This window comes from Palaemon carinicauda, chromosome 43 (assembly GCF_036898095.1).
Source record: "Palaemon carinicauda isolate YSFRI2023 chromosome 43, ASM3689809v2, whole genome shotgun sequence".
NCBI lineage: Eukaryota > Metazoa > Arthropoda > Malacostraca > Decapoda > Palaemonidae > Palaemon > Palaemon carinicauda.
Genome location: NC_090767.1, coordinates 22,637,602 through 22,665,422, shown reverse-complemented (window position 1 = coordinate 22,665,422; position 27,821 = coordinate 22,637,602). Strand labels below are relative to the sequence as shown.

The following is a 27,821-nucleotide window of genomic DNA, read 5'->3' as shown; positions in this document are numbered from 1 at the left end:
CAAATTTTGGCCTAGTTTTCAGTCTTACCCAGACTGTTTTGTCCGCCTGAAGGCGGAACCATCTTCCAAGGAGTAGACGGAACCGAAGGTCATAGTTCTTGACCATGGGAAGGCTCAGGCTATATTGTCAAGTAGCCTGAAAGAGAAGGGCTTCACTAATTCAAAAGTTTCAGCCCTTAGCAAGAAACACCCTACCTTTCTTGCTCCTGCCAATCTAGCCTTTCCCTTTACTGCAAAAGGATTTAAGGCAGTAGAGGCAGGCAAACCTTGCCCTACACTCGAGGAGTGTAGACCTTTATCCCTAGCCCTGCCTTCGGAGGATAAGGACTGTAAGGAAATCCACCTTACCTTCTCAGTTGGGAAGTTGGAGGCAGACATTGCTGGACGCCAGTTCAGCGAAAACCTCCCTAAACTGTCTGACATTCTCTTGCTTAGGGAGCAAGAGACAAAAGAAAGACTTGCCACATCCCTGTCCCACCAGATTTGCTTGGAAAGAACGGCAAGCAATAGTAGAAACCTAGACATAATCATGGTCTTGGCCAAATCTCATTTGGCTACTCTGGTTAAGGACCTATATGGTTTTGTGAGAGCCAGATGAGCATGTAGGGAGTTCATGTTTGCTTCGGCTGCAGTAAAACACGAACCTAGGAAGCTGATAGCCTCCAATATCTGGGGAAAGGACCTCCTCCTGAGCAAAGTGGTAAAGGAAGTAGTAGACAAGGCCGACACGGAGAACAGAAATCTTTTCCAAAAGTGGGGCATGTCAGCGAAGAGGAAGTCTTCCCCGGATGAGGGTCCCTAACCTAAGAGGAAGACAAAAAGACCTAGGTTGCCCTCTTGGCCTGGCAGACAATAGCAGCAACAACTTCCCGCAGTTCCCATGACCGCGGTACCCCAGATGTGGCACAACCCCAACCAACTTACCAGATGGTGCCTCAGCAGCTGGTTGCCCACTCACCAGCATTTCAACCTGCGTATGAGAGGCAGACCACTACCTTTCGTCCTAAAGGTAGAGGGTCAAAAAGGGGTTCCTCTAGAAACCCCCCAAGAGGAAGAGGGGTTAAGGGAGGACGCGGTCAAGGAGGCAAGTCCTCCGGACAGTCGAAGCAATGAGATGCTTCTGGTAGGAGGAAGACTCCAACAATTTCAGGATCGTTGGACCTTCGATCCTTGGGTCCACAGCCTAATCAAGAATGGACTTGGATGGAGCTGGAGGACATCTCCACCATCATTTCCTCAATTCTTCCAACACTCCACCCCCGTCCCGGAAGAATACACCCGAGAACTTTTGAGCAAACGGGTGATAAGGAGGGCAAAGTCCATCAAATTCCAAGGAAAGCTGTTTTGTGTTCCCAAGAAGGACTCAGACAAACTCAGAGTCATTCTGGACTTGTCGCCACTCAACAAGTTCAGGATGTTAACCCTTCAACACATAAGGACCCTACTGCCAAAAAGGGCGTACACAGTCTCGATAGACCTGGCAGATGCCTATTGGCACATTCCAATCAATCGCCAACTCTCCTCCTACCTAGGATTCAGGCTACAGAAGAAGAAATACGTCTTCAGAGCCATGCCCTTTGGACTAAATATAGCCCCAAGGATCTCTACGAAGCTTGCAGACGCAATTGTTCAACAACTACGCCTAGAAGGTGTCCAGGTAGTAGCCTACCTGGACGATTGGCTGGTGTGGGCAGCATCCGGGATGGAGTTCATGCAAGCATCCAAGAAAGTGATCCAATTCCTGGAACATCTTGGATTCAAGATCAATGTCAAAAAATCTCGATTATCTCCAGCTCAAGATTTTCAATGGCCAGGAATACATTGGAACTTAAAGTCACACAGTCTCTCCATTCCCCCAGGGAAAATAGGAGAGATAGCAGGATCTGTCAAGAGACTACTGAAATCCGACAGGATATCAAGACGTCAACAAGAGAGAGTACCGGGTTCTCTTCAGTTTGCATCAGTGACGGACCCAGTGCTAAGAGCACAGCTAAAAGATGCATCAGGAGTCTGGAGAAGATACGCATCAAACGTTCAAAGAGATCTAAGAAGACCGATACCGACTCGACTACGATCGCTTCTCAAGCCATGGTCGAAGGCCAAGAACCTGAAGAGGTCCGTACCCTTGCAACCACCTCACGCTGAAGAGGCTGTCCCCTCGCCATTCAGTCCACATAAGACTGATTCTGGACAGCGAGATGATAGTGAAGTGCTTGAATCGTCAAGGCTCGAGATCACCCCAAATCAACCAAGTGATGTTGGCCATCTTTCACCTGGTGGAAAAGAAGAGATGGCATTTATCAGCAGTTCACCTTCAAGGGTTCCGCAATGTGACAGCGGACGCTCTATCCAGGCTCACGCCGATAGAGTCAGAATGGTCCCTACACGCAGGATCATTCTCCTTCATCTTACATCAAGTCCCAGAACTGCAGATCGACCTCTTTGCGACGAGCGGCAACAAGAAACTACCTCGTTATGTGGCCCCTTACGAGGACCCTCTAGCGGAAGCGATGGACAACATGTCCGTTGACTTGAACAGATGGAACCGGATTTACCTGTTCCCTCCAACCAATCTCTTTATGAAGGTCCTCAACAAGCTGAGATCCTTTAGGGAAACGGCAGCTTTAGTGGCTCCAAAGTGGCCGAAGAGCAATTGGTTCCCTCTAGTACTAGAACTAAAGCTGAGGCTGGTCCCTCTGCCGGTCCCAGTACTGAGTCAACAAGTACAGAAGTCGACTGTCTTCGCTTCATCACAGAAAACCCAAAACCTTTATCTCAGGATTTTCTCTCCTTAGCAGTAAAGAAAGGGTTTGGGATATTGAGAGACAGTATATACTTCCTAGAAGAGTATAAGTCTAAGTCTACTAGAAGACAATACGAGTCATCTTGGAAGAAGTGGGTTGCTTTCGTCAAGAAAAAAGGACCAAAAGAAATCTCAACGGACTTCTGTTTATCCTTCTTCATACACCTTCATAAACAAGGTTTGGCAGCCAACACGATAACCACGTGTAAATCAGCCTTGACTAGACCTCTGCTATACGCCTTCCAAGTAGATTTGTCAAACGAAATCTTTAACAAGATCCCTAAGGCTTGTGCTAAACTTAGGCCTACAGCCCCTCCGAAGCCTATCTCATGGTCCTTGGGTAAGGTCCAACACCTTGCTTCAACAGTGAACAATGAGAATTGCTCTCTGAAAGACTTAACCCAAAAAGTTATATTCTTGTTTGCTCTAGCCTCGGGGGCCAGAGTTAGTGAAATAGTGGCCCTTTCCAGAGATGAGGGCCATATTCAGTTCACAGAAGTGGGAGAACGGAATCTTTTTCGTGACCCAACATTTCTCGCCAAGAACGAGCTACCCACCAAAAGGTGGGGTCCCTGGAGAATCTGCCATCTGAAGGAAGATATCTGGCTGTGCCCATTGGAGTGTCTAAAGGTCTATCTTGGTAGAACTTCAGACTTCAAGGGAGGACAGCTCTTTAAAGGAGAAACCTTAGGGTCAAACCTATCCCTAAAACAACTAAGAGCGAAGATCACCTATTTTATTCGCAGAGCGGATCCTGACAGTACACCCGCAGGTCATGATCCAAGAAAAATCGCTTTGTCACTGAACTTTTCTCAGTACATAACCTTTGAGCGTCTTCGCTCATACACTGGATGGAAGTCATCCAGAATGTTTTTCAAACATTACGCGAAGCAAATGCAAGAACTCAAGCGCTTTGTGGTGGCGGCAGGTAGTGTACTAAAACCTGTCGTCTAGTGCTGTGATTGGGACTGTCAATGTAAGGGTGAAAGTATTGACACCTCACAGTGCAATACTTGGACATAAGTGTCACCAGGGTGACACCAAGGACTGTTCTAGTTATTTAAGGTGAAGAAACATAGACATAGCACTTGTGCCGTGTGTTTTTACAGTGTGAAGAGACAATCAATATCTCAGAAATGCATATTAGAAAACTTAATAAATTTTCAGATTACAGTGGCTATAAAATATTTCCCTTTCAGGTGAAACAAACAATTTCTTGACTATGATTCTAGAACATGTTTCTTATTGCATTTATTAACATTATTTTATATATGTTGATTTTGCTGGTTATTTATTACCAACAAATAATTGATGTGTATTTGCGTCTTATTTCGCCCCAAGAATTGATTTTCAATAAAGATATGTCAGAGTATTATTTTCCTTTAATAAACTGCATATGCTTATACGAACAAAATATATAGCTAATACCTTTGTTCTTATACGAGTGCAAACTTTATCTGGTAACAAATACAAGACCTGTATGTACTTGATGCTGGTAACACATACAGTGAGACCTGTATGTACTTGATGCTATGTTTGTTCATATGTTATATGCAAACCTTGAGACTCCTTTCCTATGTCTAGTATGACTCTTCCCTGCAGGGGGCAGGAAGCACTAACATGGTTTATGATTAGCAGTAATGACGTATAACGGTAACGTCTCATGTCTCTATGGTCTGGATGACCAAGGAATAACTGTCCCGAGGTTAAGGCACTTTTGGAAAATCCACAGATACAGTACTTTCTAAATAATTCTCTGGTAACCTTCCATCAGGACGACATGGCCTGAGCCCAAAAAACGGATTTTGAGCGAAGCGAAAAATCTATTTTTGGGTGAGATAGCCATGTCGTCCTGATGGACCCGCCCTCCTTTTCTATAGAAAAGGCCTTGGCAGGATCCCTCCTGAAACTGCTATATCTGTAGCACCATGCTCAACGCTACAAGGAATAAACATGGCGGCGACGTACAGCGCCATCTAGATATTCGCAGTAGGAAGGGAGGAAGGGTAACCTTGATATCGGCTCCCCTTCAAATTTTGCCACTTTTCCCCCTCGAAGCGAAAACGCTATTCGGGGTAAAGATTGCTATGTGTCGAATCAAGATATACGTCCCCTGATTTATGCGATATCCTTAAGAGAAAATTTAAGGATATTCGCGCCCGGAGTTAGAATTCTGGAGACCTAAAGGTAAATTCTCTGGGAATATCACTGTAGTCAAATATCCCTAGGAAGCTACTTATAGGAACCTTCCATCAGGACGACATGGCTATCTCATCCAAAAATAGATTTTTCGCTTCGCTCAAAATCCACTTAGGCATGATAGCCTATCTTTAAGGTTAAGCTGGAGATCATTATCAAAGGGGAAAATGGACATTCTGAGGAGTTGCCAGCACCATTGTATGGGTTTTCAGTACGAGAAGTTTTGGCTTTTAGGAGGCAAAAAAATAACATTCGTGCTTAGGAAGAGAAAGTTTTGTCTCATGATTTGGCGAGTTCAAATGCTGTTGCGCTTTTAAAAAAGTTGGTGTTTACCAAATAAAGACAAGTTACACAAAGCTTGTCTCAATTTTCTAGAAGAGCAATATGGATGAGGATCGACATTATTGGTGTTGAACTCCGAAAAGTTGCTGAGACCATAGCCAAGGAATTTGGCTTCACCAATTTCATGGTACTGGATGACTGGATGTAGAGGTTTCGCCATTGTTATGGCTTAGGTAATCATTGCAGTGGTGGGAAGTGATCCAGTGCCAGTGTAGGCATAGGTGAAGTTTCTCTTGATAAAATCTTATCCTTGTCATTTGTTACTGGTAAAAAGGTTATTATTGGTGACATATTTTTCTATACGTGGATACAAACCTTAACCATTTTTTTTTTATAGGAATAGGATTTTAGCAAAGCTGGAAACTGGGCTGTTTAAATTTCCTAGTGGATAGGGCGAGAAGCCACTTTGACTTCAGCCACTGAATTGTGTTCTTGGTAAAAAAAATTTTGCTTATCTCTTCAGATTGCTTGTGTATATACCTGTTTGTGGAAAACCTGTGAATAGACATGCAGTCTTGCCCTCGAATTCCTGGATGACTGCAGGATTTTCATGAGTGGGTCCCCATTCTTTATGTCCCAGTGGCAGGAGTTCGGAAAGAAAAAAGAAATCTTAGCGAGATTCTTCCCCTTCTAGTTCTATAGCAAAGAAATCTGCTGATTCTCTTCCCTCATCTCTTGGAGCTTGGGCTCCTGGTTCTTCTCCATTGTCCTCCTTCGGGGGAGTACGGAGAAGGAAGCTCGGAGTGAGATAGCGGTATCTGCTTCCCCTAGAGGAGCAGGTATCTCTTCTGCTCTTGGTCAACCCAATGAAACCTTTAAAGATGGCATTGCTAGTGATGACACCCTTAACACCTATGGCTATTGTTTGGCCAAGAAGGAATACTTTCCAAAGTTAGAATCCTGCGTGCCTTAGCTTTATGCAGAGCAAAGTCTCCATCACTGAAGCCTGCTTCGTCTGCTGCACCTGCAGAAGAAGCCTTTTGATCTGTCCATTCAGGATTGAATTCTTTGAGAGGAATAGCTGAAGTGCTATCCCCACTTCAGAGGCCCCTTCAGCTTCTAGGAAGCCCTTTACCAGCTTTACCTTTATCTTTGAACTATAACCGTCTTTACTAGACAGAAAGTCGAGTCTCTTGGACAAGTTCTTCCCTGTTCGCCAACAATTTTCTCTGACAATGCACCAACCTACGAGAATGTGGTCCTCTGTGTGCCTCTCTGTGTGGACCTTTTGGACCTTAAGAAGAAGGGGTGAAGGCAGTTACATTCCTGGCCCACCAATCCATAATTCACAAACCAATGGACCAACTGGGCCCTGAAATGAAGAAATGCCATAGCCACAAAGTTCACGAGGCAAATTGGACAAAGGGAGGCATCGAGCATTAAGAAATCCCCCCAATTACTTTTAATCTGGCCCCGTTCCCTCCGGAGGAAATCGAACCAAGGCTCTTCCTTTGAGCAGTCTCCGTCAGAAAAACAACAGAATCTTGCGGAACTAGATCGAGAACGAGTAATTTCCTAAGGGTATGCGATCCCATGGCAGAGCGAATTTGATATGGCTCTCAAGAAAACGGTTGTCAAGGCAAGTTCAACAATACTGTCAGCGTCTTCTTCCAGAAGGTCCACTGATTTCACCCAGCCATTTTGCGCCTGGTTCAGCCAACCTAGAAGGAGAAGAGGCAGGCAAGAGGCTAGGTTTCGTTAGGAAAGGCAGTGCCCCCTGCAACTACCATGAGGGGGGTGATGCCTCTCAAGCTGGTGGGTGAGGTGGCAGTACCACGGAGTAGAACACTGTATGATAGACATCCTCTGACATAGTTACCTCATCCTGTTCATCAGCTCTCACCCTCCCCTCATTCAGAACCCAATGACATTATCATCGTATTCTCAAGGGTGATAAAAAAGACTGCATCCAACAAGTGGAAGTCCAAAAGATGGTGAACAAAGATGCTCTTCGAGTAATCGTAGATGTTTCTCCAGGTTATTCAGCGCCATTTTTTAGTCGAAAAGTTGACAGGAGACTGGAGAACAATTAAAGACCTCTCTGCTTTAAATGAGTTTGTTCTCAAACCATTCAGAATGGAGAGAGTGAACACCATAAGAAATGCCATCAGGAAGGATGATTTTATACTCTTTCTAGATCTGAGATTCATATTTACAGATTACGGTATATCAATTGTCAAGGGAATTCCTCCAGTTCTCGCTAGGGGTTAAGGTCTTCCAGTTCCAAGTCCTGTGCTTTGGCCTGTCGACCACTCCTCAGATGTCCACTTTAGTGTACACTCTCGTCTCAGCTTGGGCACATGCCAACAGCCTCAGGCTACTGAGGTACCCTGGTGATTTGGTGATCCTATCATCCTCCAAGGGGCAAATCTTACAATACCGTGGCAGACTTCTCTTGGTTTACCAAGATCTGGGGATTATGCCTCAGCAGAAGGTGGTGTACCTAGGGATGAGAGTGGACACAATAATAGGGAAAGTCTTTCCTCCAACGGTCGAGAAGCCAGGCTCTGCCCTTTTTTACATCCCCAACAGCTTCCAGCTTGTCAGTGACAGCAACTTCTAGGCCACTTATCATTATTGGAGAAAATGTATTTCTTGTTTAATAGAGACCATTTTCATTCTGCTTCCTGATAATGTGTATAAAAGAAATAATAGGATTTGTTTTTTATTTTTAATGTATAGAAAATGGCTGTCAAGCATAAATATGTTGAATCTTGAAACGTTTGTAGATTACTTGTGTATTTAAAATGACTCCTCTTATTTCATATATCAAAGGAAGATCATTCTTTCAATGTTTTCTTGTTCTTTTAATGAAGTTGTTTCCTCTCATCTGGATATTGATTTTTGTTATAATTTTTTGATTATTTTTAGAAGATGCTGTGGACATAAATAATGAGCTAGAAGACGACAAAGCTCCGGATGCCATAGATCCAAATGCAGTACCCTAGATTGAACTCATACTTAAGCTAGAACCTGAGAGAGAGTTGTCTCCTAGAGAGGGTGATGCATATGCCGTTGGTAAAGGTTCAAATGCTAGCATGATCTGGTCTGAGGATGATGCTATTGATGTTAAGGATGGAGACTCCATTCATATCAAGCAAGAGCCTGTGGAGGAGTATTACAAAATGGTTGAAGAAGAAACCTTGATGCAAAATGTTATTGGTGAGTACATTTGTATTCTTTTAACCCTGGTTAGGTAATTTGGTTGCATATCTGTAACATGTTTTGCTTCAGTTGTGCGGATATTTTCAGCATTCTCGGCCTGTCAGCCAGTGATGCCGTTTTGTGTTTTTGTCGCAAAACGTTAAATGATATCTGCCATCTCTCTGTGGTAACTTTTTAACCTTGCTTTAAATTTTAGTAATTAAGCTTTGACAATGAAACCCAAATTACTGTAAATAAAATGAATATGGATTATGATTTGTTCCGACACAGATACAAACCTTCGCTATTTATAGGATATTACTTTCGGCAACGCTGAAAACCAGCCAAGACAATTTTAGTGAGGGATAATTACCCCATCCGCTAGTTAGCAGGAGGGGGTTGGGGGTAGACTAGCTACCCTGCTCACTCACACCTGTCAGTTGAGTAACCACTTTTACTTTTGGCTTGGTAGAGTGTAGACGTGCCGTCTCTCTCTCCCGTTAACAACCTGCCTTGACTTTATTGCTTTTCCTTTTTCTTTTGTGTGTGTCGATGTGTGTATGGTTTTTGTCCCGCTATGCGGACATGTCCTGGGATTGAGGGCCGCCGCTGCGGCACCTTTATGTCGTCCTTGGAGATAGACCCACATCTTTTAGGCCCGGCTTGCCGGGGAACTCAGTGTTCGCAGGACAACACCTGTTCCGAGTGTAGGGAGTGGCCTGCCTCCCAGTGGGAGAGGTTTGCGAGTAAGAAGAAGTCTAAACGCGAATCTTCACTTTCGGGGTCTTCCTCGAAATCGAAGAAATCACGGGCTTCTGCTTCCTCTACGCCCAAATCTCTGCCCGAAGCTAATCCTCGACGAGGCCCTTCCGGGGTACGGTCAAGCAGTAGCGCAGGGCTTGTGACTCCAGGTCAACCCTGGGGGATAGACGAGGATGATGGCTCCCCTAGTGAGTCGGCTCCTTCTCTTCCTCCAGGGAGCGCCTGTTCCTTGCCAGACCTTGGGTCTGGTTCCAACGCCGAGGAGTTAGCTAACCCACCAGGGGCGGTGGCAGGGCTCTCTCCAAGGCAAGCTTCCCCTTCGGGGGAACATATCTCTCGTTCGCGAGGGAAGGTGGCCTCTGTGCATCGGCAATCTCCTTACGCTTTAGGTTCTCCTCCAGGGGCGGAAAGAGAACCTTGTTATAAGCGTAGTTCTCCTTAGGACGAACTTTCCTCCCCTGCGGAGGATTTATCTGTTGACCTTAATCAGTCTCCCCCTCGGCGGAGTCTGTTGTATGTTCCTCTCCGCTGGTTCGTAGAATGGAGGGGTGGGTAACCCCTCTCCACCCCGGGCGTTCTCCTCCTCGGGCTGTGAGGAGACGTCTTTTTAAACCTGCTGGTTCTTCTCACGTTGACCCTTCGGGGTCTCGTGACGATCACCCTTTGGGCTGGCGTGATCGTGAGTCTTCGGACTCTAGTCATGTTGATCCCGCGGGTTCTCATGACAGCAGGAGTCCTTTGGGTCTCCGTCGCGCTGAACCTTCGGGCTCTCGGGACTTGAAACCTTTGGGTTTCTGTTATGCTGAACCCTCGGGCTCTCGTAACGACGGTGACGTTGAACCTCCGGGTTCTCATACCGTCAGTCATGCTAATCCTTCGGGATCTGGTGACAGAGGAATCTCGATTCCTCATTACGCTGACCCTTCGGGGTCTCGTAACCTGAGTTACGCTGAACCCTTGGGCTCTCGTAACAATAGTCGCGTAACACTTCGGTGTATCGTGACAGAGAAACTCCGGTTTCTCGTTGCGTTGCTCCTTCGAGTTTGCGCAACACAGTTCACGCTGAACTTTCGGGTTCTCGTGACCAGAGTCATTCTTTTTATGACAGATAGTTTTTAAACTCTCGTTGTGTTGATCGTTCGCGCTCACACAACACAAGCTATCGTGAACCTTCGGGTGAGCGTAGCAGTGAGTTCTCTCACCAACCTGAGAGCTCTTGCGCGCACGACCAAGTTGGGGCACACAATCAAGTTGGCGCGCACGGCCAAATTGGCGCGCGCAAACAAAATGGCGATCATGGCGCGCGGGTTCATCCTATGGCGCTCCATATGCACGAACTGCCTATTGCTCGCCATGCGTGCGAGCAACCTTATGCACGGCAGGTGCGCAAACAACCTCATGCACTCCAGGAGCGCGGAAAATGTGCGCGCAATCGGGAGAGGCGCGCGCGAGCCCCCTTCCGCCTACCAACAGTTTGGCGCAAGAGCGCACGACCATCTTGGCGCTCACAATCAGTCTCTCGAGCCCCTTGCGTCGCAACAGAGACAACGGTCGCCTGTGCGACCGAGCCCAGATCCTATCCCTAAGGGTAGGCCTGTGCCGATCTTGCCTGTAGGGAAGCCTCCATCGGACAAGAGGGTTAGGGAACCTGCCTAGGTTCCTAAACCCAGGGAGCAGTCCTTTCCTAAGGACCTTCCCCATAGTTCCACAGGAGCCCGTGACCCCCTGTGGCTTAGCACCTTATTCAATGTAATGCGCCAATCATGAAGGGAGTCGTTCCCCGCTCCCAGTCCTTGGGTGATACACCTAGGATTCCCCTGATCGCCTCCTCTCTTCCCGGGGTCCTCTCCTCCCTCGGATCCTAGGAGGAGGTTGGAAGTTCCCGCACAGGCGGGTCCTTCAGGCAAGGGGAGACGATCATCCCCTCGCAAAAGACCTCTGGAGGAGATTAGGCATGAACCTCAGGGTAGCCCCCTGCAGTTCAAGATGCCACAGGCCAGGCTAAAGGGGGAAAGGAAAAAGATTCGTCCTTCGCCCCCCGAGGAGGATAGGGTTACTTCCTATGGAGACTCCTTCCGTCCTTTACCGGTCGAGACAGTGTCTAAGGAGGCACGACCTGCGACCGGGCGGGACTCACCCCGTACGGCAACGGACTTACATTCTACCCGTAAGCCGACGGAGTCCTCTAGGCCCTTGGGGACAGAGGACCTCCGGCCTCGTCGGAGGGAACCGAAGGATTGGTTCACCATCCCCAAATCCTCGGCCAGGCTTCCTTCCTCACTGCCTCCCAGGCAGCTGGAAGCGAGCACCTCCCGGTAGTCTCCCTATCCCCAGTCTATACAGTTGGTGACTTCGACCCACTCCGGGCTCCTATGGATGAGAGCTTAGACGTGGAAGGGCAGAGCGATCTCGAGGACGACGCTCTGCCAGCAGCCGCTAGCCCTAAGCATACAAAGGATGAGAGGAAGGAGTCGGAACATTCCTCCTGGCAGGTCCTAGCCTGCATCCATTCCATCAATGGACTTCAAGATCCATAGGCAGCCCCTCTAGATGGAAAAGGAACGGTCCTTGACCAGTTTTATGGCACTCAGAAACATCATAGGACCAGTGCAGCTTTGCCCTAGCCAAAGGCGTTGAAGAGTGCCAAGCAGAAGACGGTGTCCCAGGCAATTGGGTCCACCTCTTGTCTCCCCTCCAACTCGTCCTCCAAGCTCCTACCTCCTCCGTATGTGTTTCAGAGGAGGTACTACGAAATCCTCGGGGAATCTCTTCCAACGCTGCCTCTCGACCACTCTATAGCGGCACTCTCGAAGGCCACCCCCTTCGAGAAACTTATGGGACTTCCAGTCTCCTTTTCGGCCTCTGAAATCCTAAACCAGGAAAAGGTGGTGAAGTACGCCATGCAGGCTACTTCATGGCTGGATTTCTGGTTAGGATCCTTAGGACAACTGATGCGGTCTAAAGACCTGTTTCGGGAGTCCTCCAGGAAGTCTTTGGAGACTTTCCTATTGTCTGGCACTCGGGCCATCGAGTTCCTTTCCCATCAGGTAGTGAACCTTTGGGCCAACACTATCCTGAAGAGGAGAGATGCCGTCATAGGCAAGCTCTATAGACATCTCCCTCAGGCCAAAGTAACGAGTCTGAGAAATGCTCCTTTCGAGGGCAATTCTTTGTTCCATCCCGAGGACGTCCGAGCGGGTGGCAGAGAGGTGGAGGAAGTCCAGTCAGGACTCCCTCATCCAAAAGGTCTTAACAGCTAGACCTTCCCCCTCTCAGCCACAGCGGAAAGCACAGCAAAACCCGCAGCCGAAAAGGGCTAAAGACCCAAAACAGCAGGGTAAAAAGGGTGCAAAGCAGGCCTTTCACAGCAAAAAGTCCTTCCGTGGAGGAAAGGGTAAGAAAGGATCTAGCCGAGGCCAGTCCCATTAAGACAGGCAATCCTCCCATTTGCCCACGTGTGGGGGGGATGGCTGCAAAGCCGCTGGCAGAGGTGGCTTTACCACGGGGCCGAACCCTGGACGGTCGAGGTGATTCGTTCAGGGTATCGTATCCCGTTCACGCTCTCTCTCCCTCCACTGACTCGAGTGCCGATTCCATTGAACTCCTGTATGAAGGGATCCACACAGGAGTTTGCCCTCAGGGCAGAAGTCCAGTCCGTGTTGGAGAAGGACGCTCTCCAGGAGGTCCTCGACGGGTCCCCAGGCTTCTACAGTCGACTCTATCTTGTGGAAAAGGCGTCTGGAGGCTGGAAACCAGTCATCGACCTCTCGGCCCTGAACAGGTTTGTCGAACAGACACCTTTCAGGATGGAGACGGCCGACACAGTCAGACAAGCGATAAGACCCCAGGACTTCATCTGCACTCTAGATCTGAAGGACGCATACTTCCAGATCCCAATTCATCCGTCTTCCAGGAAGTATCTGAGATTCATGTTCAATCGGAAGCATTACCAGTTCTGGGTGCTGTGTTTCGGTCTTTCCACAGCACCCCAGGTATTCACGAGAGTTTTCGCCCTAGTGTCATCTTGGGCTCACAGAGTCGGCATCCGTCTCCTAAGATACTTGGACGACTGGCTGATTCTGGCAGACTCGGAGGCGGCCCTTCTCCGCCACCGAGACGAACTTCTAAGGTTTTGCCAGGATCTGGGGATCGTGGTAAACTTCGAGAAGTCTCAACTGCTCCCCTCTCAAGAACTGGGATACCTAGGCATGCGATTAGACACCCTAAGGCACAAAGCGTTTCCATCAGACGAAAGGATCCAGAGACTGAGGGAGATGGCACAGGTCTTCCTCAGTCGGGAAGAGCTCCCGACGCAGTATTGGCTTCGCCTTCTCGGTCACCTCTCTTCCCTGACCCGACTGATCTCCAAAAGTTGATTCAGGATGAGATCCCTCCAGTGGCGACTGAAATCCCAGTGGAACCAACACTCCGATTCCCGGGATCACCTAGTCCGCATAGGGCTAGAGGAACAGTCGGACCTCAGGTGGTGGCTGGCGGAGCCAAACCTCTGTAAAGGGGTCGATCTTCTCATCTCTCCCCCGGAATTGATGCTTTTTTCGGATGCATCAAAAGAAGGGTGGGGCGCTCACGTGCTGCACCATTACATCTCCGGCCAATGGTCCGAATCAGAAAGGTACCAGCACATAAATCTCTTAGAGATGAGGACAGCCTTTCTGGCCCTCAAAGAGTTCCACCAGGTCCTGGCGGGGCACTCCATCGTGTTGATGAGCGACAACACCACGGTAGTAGCTTATCTAAGCAAGCAGGGCGGTACCTTTTCGCAGCAGCTGTGCCATCTTGCTGTAGAGATACTCAGATGGGCAGAGGACAACTTGGTGACTATCAGCTCGCTTCATTCCGGGCAAGCGGAATGTGCTAGCAGACAAGCTGAGCAAAGCGACTCAGATAGTTGGCACCAAGTGGTCTTTGAATCCTCTGATAGCCAACAAAGTCCTGACTTTGTGGGGTTCCCCGACGGTGGATCTGTTCGCAACGGCCCTGAATTTTAGGCTCCCGTTGTACTGCTCCCCAGTCCCGGATCCCCAAGCTCTTTGGCAAGATGCTTTCCAACAATGGTGGATAAACCTGGACGCTTACGCGTTTCCCCCTTTCTGTTAGAAAGGTCCTCAACCAGGTACGAGCAAGCAACAACTTGCAAATGACCCTCATAGCTCCGCTATGGCATCACGCAGAATGGTTCCCGGACCTTCTGCATCTCCTCACGGAGATCCCGAGGGAGCTTCCTCCACAACACGACATCCTCAAACAACCACATGCCAACATCTTCCACAAAACCGTAGCCTCGCTTCGACTTCACGCTAGCAGACTATCCAGCACCTCCTTACACAGAGAGGCTTTTCGCAACCGGTTGGGAAAAGAATGACTGGACACCTCAGGAGATCCACAGAGGCAGTCTACCAGGCGAAGTGGTCAGTTTTCTGCGGTTGGTGTTGTGGAAGGGGTATCTCTCCCCTCGATGCCTCTGTTCCAACCATAGCGGAGTTTCTTGTATACCTTCAGGAAGAAAAGCTTCTCTCGGTCTCGGCAGTCAAAGGCTACCGCTCAGCCTTGAGTCTCGCCTTTAGACTGAAAGGAGTCGATATTTCCTCCTCGGAACTTTCTTTGCTCATACGCAGTTACGAGCCTACTTGTCCTCAGGTAGAGCTAAGACCTCCCCCTTGGAACGTGGTTCGGGTCCTCAGGTCTCTGAAGGGCTTCCCCTATGAACCACTACGCCAGGCCTCAGATTGCCACCAAACGTGGAAGACGGTGTTCCTGCTCGCTTTGGCTGCGGCCAAGAGAGTCAGCGAACTTCATGGTCTATCTGCTGATGTCTCCCACTCTAGGAGATGGGGGGAAGTAATCCTCAACTACGTTCCTGAGTTTGTAGCTAAGACTCAAAATCCGGGTGTACCAGACTCCAGGTTCGGCCCATTTCGGATAGAGAGAGTTCGTTTTGTAACCGAAGATCCAGACCAACTGTTACTATGTCCGGTAAGGAGTCTGAGGTGTTACTTAAAAAGAAGAGCAAAAGCTCGCCCCCGTGTACGAGCACTTTTTGTCAGCACGGGGAAGGTCAAGAGGAGGGTCACGAGGAATACTATTTCCTCCTGGATAAGGAAAGTAATCAAACGGCTCTATATCCAGATCCTCCTTTGTCCAACAGACCCAGAGCTCATGACGTCAGAGGCATTGCACCGTCTCTGGCGTTCAAGAAGAATTTTTCTGTGGCACAGGTATTGGAAGCGGGCGTGTGGAAGCGTCAGACGACCTTCACAGCCCACTACCTAAAAGACGTAACCCACAGGTGCATGGAAACCTTTTCCATTGGTCCTGTGGTGGTCGCACAACAAGTGATTTAATGCCTCAGGCTCCTTGATGGACAATTAGCAGAGGGTTGAGGGCTGAGGTTACCCGGGTTAGTCTAGGGTGAAGGAAAAGAATGTCTGGCTCACTTCTTTCTTTCTCCTTCTCCCCCTCTGGGGAAATAGCTCTGCAAGACCGAAGCATAGCTGACCTCACCCCTCTGCAGGTAAGAATCATTTCCCTTGTGCATCCTGAGTATGAATGAATACTTTGTTACGTCACCAATACCTCTTGAGGGAGGGTATTGGATATGTCTTAGAATCCTCGAGTTCCTACTTGGAGGCAAGCCACGAGTCTCTCTCACACAAGCTTCTGCAGGCCGCTATCAGTGAGTTACCTTGTAACTACTTTGATTTTAGTGAGGGTAGGGTTCCTACTAATTAGATCAAAATCAATTACAAGGAACCCCGGGTCATGAACAAGGCCAGTTGGTAGAACTTCCTCCCTCCTAAGAGTAAGCCACCCTAATAAATAGCGAAGGTTTGTATCTGTGTCGTAACAAATAACAAATTTGGAAATAATTTGTATTTTTCATAACATACAAACCTGGAGTTATTTATACAAATTGGGCGCCACCTGTCCCCCTAGAAGTCCTGCCAGAGAGGAAAAGTGGTTACTCAACCGACAGGTGTGAGTGAGCAGGGTAGCTAGTCTACCCCAACTCCCTCCCGCTAACGAGCGGATGGGGTGATTATCCCTCACTAAAATTATCTTGGCTGGTTTTCAGCGTTGCCAAAAGTAATACCCTAATAAATAGCTCCAGTTTTGTATGTTAGGAAAAATACAAATCATTTCCAAATTTGTTATATTTATTTATATTTAAAAGTGTATAAAACATTTTAGCTCAATTTCAGTGTACCGTAGAAAAGTCATGGAAGCAAAACAGGTATACCAGGAGTTTCTAATAGCAACACGTACTCATTGTATTTCAGGTCATAACTTTAAGATAAACCTAAGACTCTTCCAGATCCTGATATGGCAACACTTGTTCATTTTCCCTCTTCTCTTCCAGGTAGTCAACATTAGGTGTCGCAAGACGAAAGGTCAGTGTAGACTTAAATGCGTCGTGGTCAGTGATGGTGGCGGGGACAAGACCTGTTTCCTCATCTACACTGCGGACATGTTCCTTTTTGAATGTTGCAATGGTGAGGCATCTCTCTCTCTCTCTCTCTCTCTCTCTCTCTCTCTCTCTCTCTCTCTCTCTCTCTCTCTCTCTCTCTAGCCTTCTACCTGACCCCATTCTTGCTGCCTTTCTTCCACCTTAACCATCACTCTACTTACAATGTTTTCTCCCAGTGGGACCTTGGCACTGAAGGGCTTTCCTGGCCCCAATACCCAACTCTTATGAATGAGGAATAAATTTTACAAGATATGATTTTTATCTTTGTAGCCATAATATTATTATTATTATACTCTAAGACAAATAAAACTGTGTTTAGATTTATTCAAGTAAATTATTGTAAAAATAAATTGTTCCGTAACTGACATACAAACCACGCTTTGTTCCAACACCGAGTACTTACCTCGAACTACTTTCTTAGGAGTATCTGGGATCTCCTCCCAACCGACCAGAGTTTTGTGTAGTTTACCCTACTCCTGTTTTCTATGAGGGGCAACCTCAGGTGGTGTGATACGCGCCGTGAGGCGACCCCGGGTCAGAGAGCATGCTTGCTCAGGTCTCGATCCCCAGTAAGTTCTCTGGTCGCGTCGCAATAACATCTCGTCGCTCTCCTTATCCAGTGCGACCCTTTGTGTCCCCGACCCCTTTGTGTCTCACGCTGTTCCCACGTGGTACCTTTGTGTTCCCCCTTATCCTTTCCCTCGTGTTCCTCTGTCTCTAGATGCTTTACTAGTGCGTAATGGAGCATCCCCGCCGTTGTCCTGGGCCTATGGCCGGTAAATCGCGTGGTGCTTTCCTGTCGAAACCTGAAGTTGACCCGCACTCCTTGTGTTCTTCGTGTAGGGGCAGCGTGTGTTCCCCTACAGCCACGTGTCCGGAGTGCGAGTCCTGGAACGAGGTGCAGTGGGTGTGTTATGGCACCAAAAAGAAGAAGGCGTCGAAGAGATCACCTAAGAAGCCGAGCGTCTCTTCTCCTCTTGCTTCGCCGGGCATTGCGTCAGACAGACCCTCGCTGCGGCCTTCCCCTACCCAGAGTAGGGGACGAGGTAAGTCAGTTGCAGGGAAGAGGCCTGTGGCCCTTCCCCAGGAGTCTGATTTACGGGATAGTGGCATCATTCCAGGCAAGTGAGGGGCCTCAGGGAGGAACGGGAGTGTGTTCGGGCGACGGAACCCTGGTGCAAGCAGGGCCCGTCTCCTCAGATGATCCTATGTGGGGAAAAACTGTGCCAACCTCTTCTCCCGCCTCGTGGGCGTGTTTTTTAGGTGCTTCCGCAGCCGAGGGTTCTGCCGAGAAGGAAGACTCACCGCCGTCGGACTCCCTCGCGTGGGCGCTGCTGAAGACGCCCTTCAGGTCTCCGTTGAGGATGGAGGAAGGTTTTGAAACCTGGTCCCCCATCGAGGAACTCCCACGCTCCCCGCCATCGCCTTCAGCTACATTTCCGTCCGTCTTCCTGCAGCCCTCTTCTTCCATCGAGCGACGCGTGGACCCAGCTACAACGCGGCACGAGTCGGGCCCGCCGGTGAGAACATGCAAGTCGTCGGGCTTCTCGGTCGAAGCCTACTCTTGCTCCTCGGAAGACGGAGCCCCGAGGGACCATAGGAGACGTCGTGAGAGGTCCCGCAGGAGACGTTCTCGGTCTCGCTCCCACTCTAGATCCCGCCATGGGGGTAGGCGCTCAAGATCCCCCAGGAGGAAGTTTAGGAGAATTGACTCCCCGGGGGAAGAATGGGTCGTCATCCCTCGTAGCAAACTGATAGAGATGTCAGCAGTTCTGGGCCCCTCGAACTGGCTCCCAAGGGCTCGCTCACCAGGAAGGTACGTATCCAGCGGCAGATACGATCAACGGAGGGAGTCGTCTATTCCGGTCCCAGCGGACAGGCATAATTCCGTGAAGGTTCCGACTCCATCCGCCAAGCGAAGAGAGTCGCCCCTTCGGTCTGGCAGCCGCGTCCCGACCTCCAAGTCAACGTCGAGTAGGCAGGAACGAGACAAGCAACTCCCTTCGACAAGCAAGCCCGCACCTACCTGGACCTCCGTAAGCAGGGACAGGTCCAGGATGGAGGCTTCCGTCCCGACGGCGATGCCCGTCCTACGCCCTGACCCGCCGAAGTTGGACCAGTCCAAGATCCCCCCCCCCCCCTGCACGGCGACCTCCATCACAGGCAGCTGAACGTCCTACGGAGGAAACGGGGAAGGTTCAGCAGCAGAAGTTTCAGCCTACAGGAGGGTGATAGGACTCATTCGCAGGCATCATAGGCTGGACGAACCTGAGCCCTCCTTCGACAAAGTCTGGCTCTCGAGCCTCAGCAGGCTGGTGGATGCCCCGGTACAGCAAAGACCCTCGCTAGCCCTGCCTTTGGCTAGGGATGTTAGGCTGGGTAGGGCCCACGTGGACAAGATCGTGGCCAACCATGCAGAAGCCCCCAAGACCCAGAGTTCCTCCAAGCTTTTTCAAGGCCTAAAATCCCAGAGCAGGTTTTACCTTCCTGAAGGGCATCACGCGGGTCCCTGTACTGTGGAACCTGCAATTGCCACCCTAGGGCAAGGAGCAGCTGAAGAGAGGGCTACTACCGCCCCGATCTGTTTCTCCCCTTCAGAAGCTGCCATGATGGAGGAGATAGCCAAGGACCTGGTGAACGTCTCCTCCTGGCTGGATTGGTGGGCCTCCATGCTGGTAGGTTTCCAGTCCTCCTACGACCTCACTATCCCGGAGAACCAGGCCTTGCTGAAGGAGCTGATTAGCTCGGGAGGTAAAGCCCCAAAGTTTCTCTCCTATCAATCAATCGCGCAGGCCGCCAATTGGGTTCTGCGAAAAAGGGATACAGTGCTCAACAAGCTCGTAAGGAGGCTCCCCGACAGAGAAGCGAGGTCCCTGAGGAGCCTACCCCTGTGGGATGACCCAGTTTTCCCCCTGAAGGCAGTGGAAGAGACGGTAGAGAGGGTCAGAGAGCTGAAGGATACGGGAGACTCCAGACCCCCTCCAGCGAGAAGACCTACCCATAGAAGGGCGCCCTCCGACGCCTCCCATCCTCCTCGCGCCTCACCTAGTCAACCCAGGAGAGACGCCCCTACTACGGCCTGGCCGCAGGCTTCTCAGCCCTCCCGTACAGGAACGTCTGCAATGCAATCATCCTTCAGACCTTCCTACGCAGCAGCCAGAAGAGGTCGTTCAGGCCGCGCCTCTAGAAGGAGATAGGGAGAGAGGCCCCCTACTCCTGCCGAAGCCTCAGGTGGGGGGATGCCTCAAACATTCTTGGCAAGCATGGAGAGACCACGGAGCAGATACGTGGACTGTAGCAGTCCTGAAAGAAAGTTACAGGTTACCCTTCCTGGCAGACCCCCCACCTCTAATGCCAGATCAACAGGCAGAGTGGTTGGCACCCAAGGACCCCTTGAGAAGGACGGCCCTACAAGAGGAGGTCTCTGCGATGCTGGCGATAGGGGCGATAGAACCAGTCAAGAACCCGGGCCCGGCGTTCTACAGCAGACTCCTCCTGGTGGAGAAAGCGACAGGGGGCTGGAGACCAATCATAGACCTCTCAGCCCTCAACAAGTTTGTGTGCAAGACCGACTTCAAGATGGACACCCCGAAGTCGGTCCTAGCGGCCTTGAGGGAGGGGGACTTCATGATGTCCATAGACCTCAAGGACGCGTACTTCCAAATCCCTGTTCACCCCTCCAGCAGGAAGTACCTAAGGGTAAAATGGGGTGCCCAAGCATTGCAGTTCAAGACCCTCTGCTTCGGTCTGTCCACAGCCCCTCAGGTCTTCACGAGGGTCTTCACAACAGTCTTAGCCTGGGCACACGAACAGGGCATCCGCCTGATTCAGTACCTGGACGACTGGTTGTTGCTTTCAGCCTCAGGGGAAGTACTGAGGGGAACAAGGTGCGAAGCTCCTGCGGTTCTGCAACGTCCTTGGTATCATCATCAACCTAGAGAAGTCCCAACTGATACCCTCCACCAGGATGACCTACCTTGGAATGGTCCTGGACTCCCGGTTGGCGAGAGCTTTCCCTTCCGCGGAGAGACTGGACAACTTGGACCAGATCCTCCGGCCCTTCCTGTTGGACCAGCCCAGAAGAGCCAAGGACTGGCAAAGACTGATAGGCCACCTCATGTCTTTGGAGAAGCTAGTCCCCCAGAGGAGACTCAAACTCAGGGGAGTACAGTGGAACCTGAAGGATGCCTGGAACCAGAGAGACTCCCCCCACAAGATGGTCCCGGTGTTCCCGGAGATGAAGGAGGTCCTAGAGTGGTGGATCGCCAAATTGAACACCCTCAAGAGAATGCCCTTCGCAGCCGACCCTCTGGAGATGCTTCTGTTCACGGACGCATCCAAGGAGGGGTGGGGTGCCCATCTCCTCGGCAGGACAGCAAGAGGAAGTTGGACGGACGAAGAGAAAAACCAGCACATAAACGTACTAGAGATGATGGCAGTGCAAAGAGTGTGCCTAGAGTTCGTCCATCAGCTCCGGGGAAACACCGTGGCACTGATGTGCGACAATGCCACATTGGTGGCCTACATAAAGAAACAAGGAGGACTAAAATTGAAGGAGTTGTGCGTCCTCACGTTGGGACTGCTGGAATGGGCCGAAGGGGAACAGAGCAAGATCTCAGCAAGGTTCATTCCAGGGAAGAGAAACGTTCTGGCCGACGGCCTCAGCAGAATGGGTCAAGTAGTAGGATCCGAGTGGTCCTTGCACCCGGAAGTGGCCAAGACCCTCATTCAAAAATGGGGATCACCAGTGTTGGACCTCTTCGCAACGAGACTGAACGCACAGCTCCCCGTGTTTTGTTCTCCTGCGCCAGATCCAGAAGCGGCGTTCGAGGACGCCTTCCAGCACCCTTGGGACAACCTCGACGTTTACGCCTTCCCTCCCTTCGGGATGCTCAGACAGGTCCTCAACAGGGTGAGGCGAGCGGACAACCTGTGGAGGACTTTGGTAGCGGCCTGGTGGCCGGAGAGAGAGTGGTTCGCAGATCTAAAGGAACTGGCGTGCCTTCCACCTTGGCCCCTTCCGGACACCCCAGACCTTCTCCGGCAGCCCCATTTTCAAAGGTTCCACGAGAACCCTCGGTCCCTCCGCCTTCACGCGTGGAGGTTATCGAGCGTCTCCTAAGGAAGGAAGGATATTGTTCGAGAACGGCAGCAAGGATGTCAGGGTATCTGAGGCGTTCATCAGCTGCAGTATACCTGGCAAAGTGGGCCACATTCACTAAGTGGTGCATCTTGAGGAGCATCAAACCATTGAGGGCCTCCGTTCCAGAGATAGCGGACTTCCTAGTCTATCTCAGGGACGAGGTAAACATGTCCATCCCAGCCATCAAAGGAGTCCGGGCTGCTCGGGTCAAGTCTTCCTCCTGAAGGGCATCGACCTGGGTGCCTCCAGACATATCTCGATGCTCATCAGGAGCTTCGAACATTCGTGCCCCCCTCAAGCCAGTAGGGTGCCCCTGTGGGATGTAGCCAGAGTCCTGAAGATGCTGTCAGAACCTCCCTTCGAACCCTTAACGGACATCTTGGACAAGGAACTCACCCTCAAGACAGTTTTTCTGTTAGCTCTGGCATCAGCAAAACGGGTAGGGGAGTTGCACGGACTGTCGTACAAGGTATCACACTCGAAGGGTTGGCGTGAGGCTACCTTCAGGTTCGTCACATCCTTCGTGGTAAAGGCTCGGAATCCAGCCGTTTGGGATCCCAATTTTGAAGGGTTCTCAGTGCCGGCAATTCCTCGATCGGACAACTCGAGGGACTTGCTGCTGTGCCCTGTCAGGGCAGTACGAAAATACTTAGAGAGGACAGCCAGTCTTCGACCCGAGATCAAGAGTCTGTTCCTCTCCTCGGGACTAGTGAAGAAACCAGTCTCCAAGAATACTATCTCCTTCTGGCTAGGCAGGTGATCATCAGGGCCTACAGTAGTGCTGGGGTCCCCCTTCCAGGAAAGCCCAGACCCCATGACATTAGGGGTCTAAGAACTTCATTGGCATTTGAGAAAAATATGGCAGTGGGCCAGATCCTGAGGGTAGGTACTTGGTCTAGCCAGTCAACCTTCGCAGCTCACTACTTGAAGGACTACTCGAGGAAGTCCCTAGAGGGGTTCTCGATAGGTCCCGTCATTTCCGTGCTCCAAATGGTTTAAAGGTGTAGCCCCAGTGACAACCGCGGGTAGTAAGTCCAAGAGACCCAGGTTCCTTCCTTAACCCCCCTTGTTCTTCCTTCCCCTATTCCCTTACCGAAATGACTCCAGTAGTCCCCTGAAACTGCCATGGGATACACTATCATTGGAAGGACATGTCTCCTAGGATTTCTTGCAGAGGTGAGTTACTTAGACACTGGTCAGCAGAACCTAGTCTCCTATCTAGGTTCCTCTTATATTCTTCTCTTAGTCTCTAGGTCATGAAGGACACTCCCACCTCCTAAGGTATAAGTCTCCTAAGAAAGTAGTTCAAGATAAGTACTCCGTGTTGGAACAAATCACAAATTTTAAGTAATTTGTATTTTTCAATATCTAACTTAGCCGGTGATTATATAGCTGCAACTCTGTTGCCCGACAGACAACTCTACGGTAAAAACTCGCCAGCGATCGCTACACAGGTTGCGGGTGTGCCCAACAGCGCCATCTGTCGTCCAGATACCCAGTACTCAATGTAAACAAAGACTCAATTTTCTCTCTGTCGAGCTATCGACAAGACGTACTTACTCGCTGTTGCTAAACTGGAGTTTTTTCACAACTAATTGGTGAAGTACTTTATTCTAGTTTTGAGCTTTCGCTATGCAGGTGTTTTATCTTCATCTTAAATCTTGAACTCGTTTTGGATAGATTTAATTAGGTGACAAAGAGAGTATGGACTTTCTTTCACTTTTAAATGGCCAACCCTTCCCTTAGACGGAAGTGTGTTTAGGCTTTTAGTAATTATCTTATCACGTTATAGATTTTCCTCTATATATTTTATATCTCTCCGCCTTTATTAGGCCTCTTCGATTAACTTTCCATTTATTATAAACATATAAAAAATAATTTTAATGTTTTGTTTATATAGACCTTTCCTGAGAGTAGGCGGTCCTAACTTGGAAACCGAAGTTAATCAACGTTGAGCCCTTTATATCGTAATCAGCTTTTAAAGAGCTAAGGATTTAAAACTTTTTAAATGTAATATTTTATGAAAGAATTTCTTTGATAGTCTTCGTACTGTTTTCAAAGATGAACTAACGTTTAGTTTATTTATGCTACGCAGTTGTTGACGTTCAGGACGTTCAACATGCGCTCTATCGTTACGATAGAGAGAGAATGTATCACGGTTTCACTTTGCAGTAAGAGTAAATCGATTCTGACGTTTTGTTCATTCTTTCTTAGCTTAAATGTTTTAAATTCTATTTTAAAGGAACTTTTTATTTGAAAAACCTTTCAGTTTTTTCCTTTAGTCAAATAACATGTTTTTTTTGACGAAATATAATTGGGCTCTTCTCTTAGGTGCGAAATCAAGAGAGAAAGAGAGAGAGAGATAGAGACGGAGGGAGAGAGAGGAGAGAAAAAGTTCCGTTCAAGCGGGTAACGTTGTTCTCGTGTTACTCTCGTCCCTAGTCGCTGTACGGGGAGGAAGGATAAAACGTTTTTAGTTTTTTATTCTCGTCCCCAGGCTATGTGCGGTGAGAGATTGAAAACGTAGTTATATGAACTAGTGTTTAGTCTCATTCCCAGCCACTGATATTTTTATCTTAAAATATGTTTTCTGTTTTTTGCTGGTATTAATGAGCTTGCATTATACGACTGATTTCGCAATTACTACTTTTTAATGAAGGGTAGAATTGCGTGTTTCAGGTAGAAATCAGTAAAAGTTTCGATTTCAGTGAAATAAGTGCAAAACAGAAAATCGAAGTGATAAAGTGATATGCGCAAAGTGTTACAGTGTTGCGTCCGAGGGTTCGTCTGTTCGTGCCTGTCGTTCACCTAGTCCGGGACCTCTTGCATGCTCCCAAGCCCAGGGGAGAAGTAATGTCAAACGACTTATGGGTTCGAGAGGCCTTGATCAACGAACAGACGTTTTCCCTCTATGGTATCGGGTGTATCTTACCAAGATCTCCCCTACCATAAGACGAGAGAGACGTTGTTTCTCCTCGTCATCCGAAGGCTTTTCGCATAAGAAACCTGTCACAAGGTTTCGAAGCCCTTAAGCAAAAGTCAGTCCTTTCAGGACAGGTCCATCGTCCTGGTTACAACCATTAGGACAGCTCTGACCCTATGCAGTCATCGGATAACTGCTCGCCGCCTAACAAAAGCGTAACACAGACTCCGAGAGTCTTTTTTTGTTGGCAAAGTGTTGCGGTCACAGACGTTACCCTCGTCTCTTACCACAACCATTTCCGTTGATCCTTAATGGGTTGTATGGCAAGACATGCAGTATATGCTTGCCTCCCTTATGGAAGACTATTCTGCCGATTAGTCCGTTGAGTCTAGCCGTTTATCTCATCGATATCCTGGCTTTCAGCCAACCTAACGTTCCTTTGTGCTTACTGTTGACGTTGGCGTAGCTTAGTCACGTCAGTCAGGTTGTTTAGAACCACACTCGATGCGGTCTCGTGTGGTTTTTCAGCCGCATTTGGACGTTAGGCCACTTGCTGATGCTCCTGTTGACGTTCAAGACGTTCACTAACAATCGGAGTTGACTTGTTTTGACGCTGTGCGTCAACCTCCGCATTCTAGAGTTGTTTTGACTGCTCAGTCTAGGCAGTCAAAGCAGTCTCGAGTGGACGCTGTGCGTCCTCACGCACCTGTTGTGGTTGACAGTTCAGTTGTTGACAGTTCACAGACTGTCAAGCAGTTACATGACGTTGCGTTCTGGTCCGCTACTAATGCACCAGTGAGTGTGGACTCTGCTTGTAAAGCATTGCCACCACGGTAGGTCTCTCCCTTGCTTGAGACTCAGCTTTTATCGGACAAGGTTCCTGTAGATGAGGAAGTTGCTGTTCCCCCTCCTACTGATATTCCCTTGAGGACTCTGTCAGATGGAGAGGAGCCTAAAGCTGCTTAGTCTCCTATGGACTTTAATTAAATCATGATGATTTTTTAAGGATCTTTGTCCGGATCTTTTTGTAACTGCTGCTCCTCGTTCGCCTAAACGTCAGAGCTTACACTAGGCCTAGCTACTTCGAAGCCGTTGTTTTTAAGCTAGTGCTCTCTCGCTCTCCTAGAGAGCTTTACGTTGGCTAGGCGACTGGTTTTTCACCAGGAGGAGTTTGGGGGATACAGCCTTTGCTTTCCCTTCTTTTAAACTGGTTTATAGAGCGAGAGTCTGATATGACACGAGAGAAGTTCTCGGCTTGGGAGTTCATGCCTCTGCCCAGATAGACTTCTCAATTCTCGTAGACTCTCCCTGGCGCCTGGCCAGGAGACGCTCCAAGTTGTTTACAGGTCAACTTCACAGCTGTTTTCGAGCCTTTGAAGTTTTGCTGTACAATTATGTCATGCATAACAAGGCTTTCAGGGATGGTAAGCGGTACCGCCTCAGTCACTAACCCCGTCTGTTGCCACACCTGCTCCCGTAAACCCTAAATGGGCTTTGCTGCAAGACATGCAGTCCAAGCTTGCGTCCTTGATAGAGGACTTTAATGCGGAGAAGGTTGCTACCGAACCTTCTGGCCAACAACCTTCCAACCGGTCGGTTGTGCGCCCTGTTGACGCTGAGGCAACCTACTCGCGTCTGCCAGTTGAGGTGGTTCCTCCACCGATACGACCCAGTGTGGGTTGCCAGCCGCACGTTGACGTTAAGCGACGCTCGGAGGTGGTTGTTGACGTTCAGGACGTTCAACAACCAGCAGAGGTGACTTGTTTTGACGCAGTGCGTCAACCTCAGCAACCCGGTAGGGTGTTGACTGCACAACCCAGACGGTCTAGACAGTCTCGGGTTGACGCTGTGCTTCCTCGCGCACCCATGGTTGTTGACAGTTCACAGACTGTGCAGCAGTTCCATGATGTTGCGTCCGGCTCCGTCACGCATCCACCAGTGCGACCGGACTCAGCGAGCCAGACGTTGCCCACTCCGTTGCCGTTTCCTCATCAGTTTTCGGATGAGGAACCCTCTGATGAGGACGTTGCTGAACAACAAGACGATCAGCCCCCAGAATAGATCAAGCCCTGCTATCCATCCAGAAGATGCTGAAGAAGGAACGCTGCTCAGTCAGGCTGTGGATGAGTCTGGTAGGGACGCTGTCATCCGTGGAACAATTTGTGTCACTAGGAAGACTACACCTCCGTCCTCTTCAATACCATCTAGCTTTTCACTGGAAAAAGGACAAGACGCTAGAAGCGGTCTCAATCCCGGTTTCCGAAAAGATAAAGTCTTGTCTGACTTGGTGGAAGGACAATATCAACCTAAGAGAGGGTCTTCCCCTGGCTGTTCAGACTCCCAACCACGTTCTCTTCTCGGACGCATCGGACGTGGGCTGGGGCGCGACACTAGACGGTCGGGAATGCTCAGGACTGTGGAACTCGAGTCAGAGGAGCATGCATATCAACTGCAAGGAGCTGTTGGCAGTACATCTGGCCTTGAAAAGCTTCAAGTCTCTCCTTCGAGGCAAAGTGGTGGAAGTTAACTCGGACATCACCACGGCCTTGGCGTACATCTCCAAACAAGGAGGTACCCACTCACTGACGTTGTACGAGATCGCAAGGGACCTGCTCATCTGGTCAAAAGTTCAACACATCTCCCTAGTAATGAGGTTCATCCAAGGCGACTTGAACGTCATAGCAGATTGTCTCAGTCGGAAAGGGCAAGTAATTCCAACCGAATGGACCCTCCACAAGGATGTGTGCAAGAGACTTTGGGCCACTTGGGGTAAAACCATCCATAGATCTCTTTGCAACCTCGCTGACCAAGAGGCTTCCAATCTATTGCTCTCCAGTCCCGGACCCAGCAGCAATACATATAGATGCTTTCCTCCTAGATTGGTCACATCTGGATCTCTACGCATTCCCACCGTTCAAGATTGTCAACAAGGTACTGCAGAAGTTCGCCTCTCACGAAGGGACAAGGTTGACGTTAGTTGCTTCCCTCTGGCCCGCGAGAGAATGGTTCACCGAGATAC

The 27,821-nt window shown here is 49.4% G+C and overlaps 1 protein-coding gene and 3 long non-coding RNA genes across 17 annotated transcripts in view; 2 read left to right on the top strand and 2 right to left on the bottom strand.

Annotated features, from left to right (window-relative positions):
- Positions 1-27,821, top strand: part of LOC137633468 (uncharacterized) — a 429,224-nt gene that overhangs the window by 291,168 nt on the left and 110,235 nt on the right. The window lies entirely within an intron of this gene.
- Positions 1-27,821, bottom strand: part of LOC137633471 (uncharacterized) — a 415,554-nt gene that overhangs the window by 277,611 nt on the left and 110,122 nt on the right. The gene's annotated exons all lie outside the window — the stretch shown is intronic.
- Positions 1-27,821, bottom strand: part of LOC137633473 (uncharacterized) — a 246,637-nt gene that overhangs the window by 144,108 nt on the left and 74,708 nt on the right. The gene's annotated exons all lie outside the window — the stretch shown is intronic.
- The window catches only part of LOC137633940 (uncharacterized), a 56,947-nt gene that overhangs the window by 20,121 nt on the left and 9,005 nt on the right, over positions 1-27,821 (top strand). The window contains exons 3-4 of the long non-coding RNA XR_011042368.1: positions 8,216-8,506; positions 16,629-16,761. This is a non-coding gene — a long non-coding RNA (uncharacterized lncRNA). The remainder of the gene's footprint in view (positions 1-8,215; positions 8,507-16,628; positions 16,762-27,821) is intronic.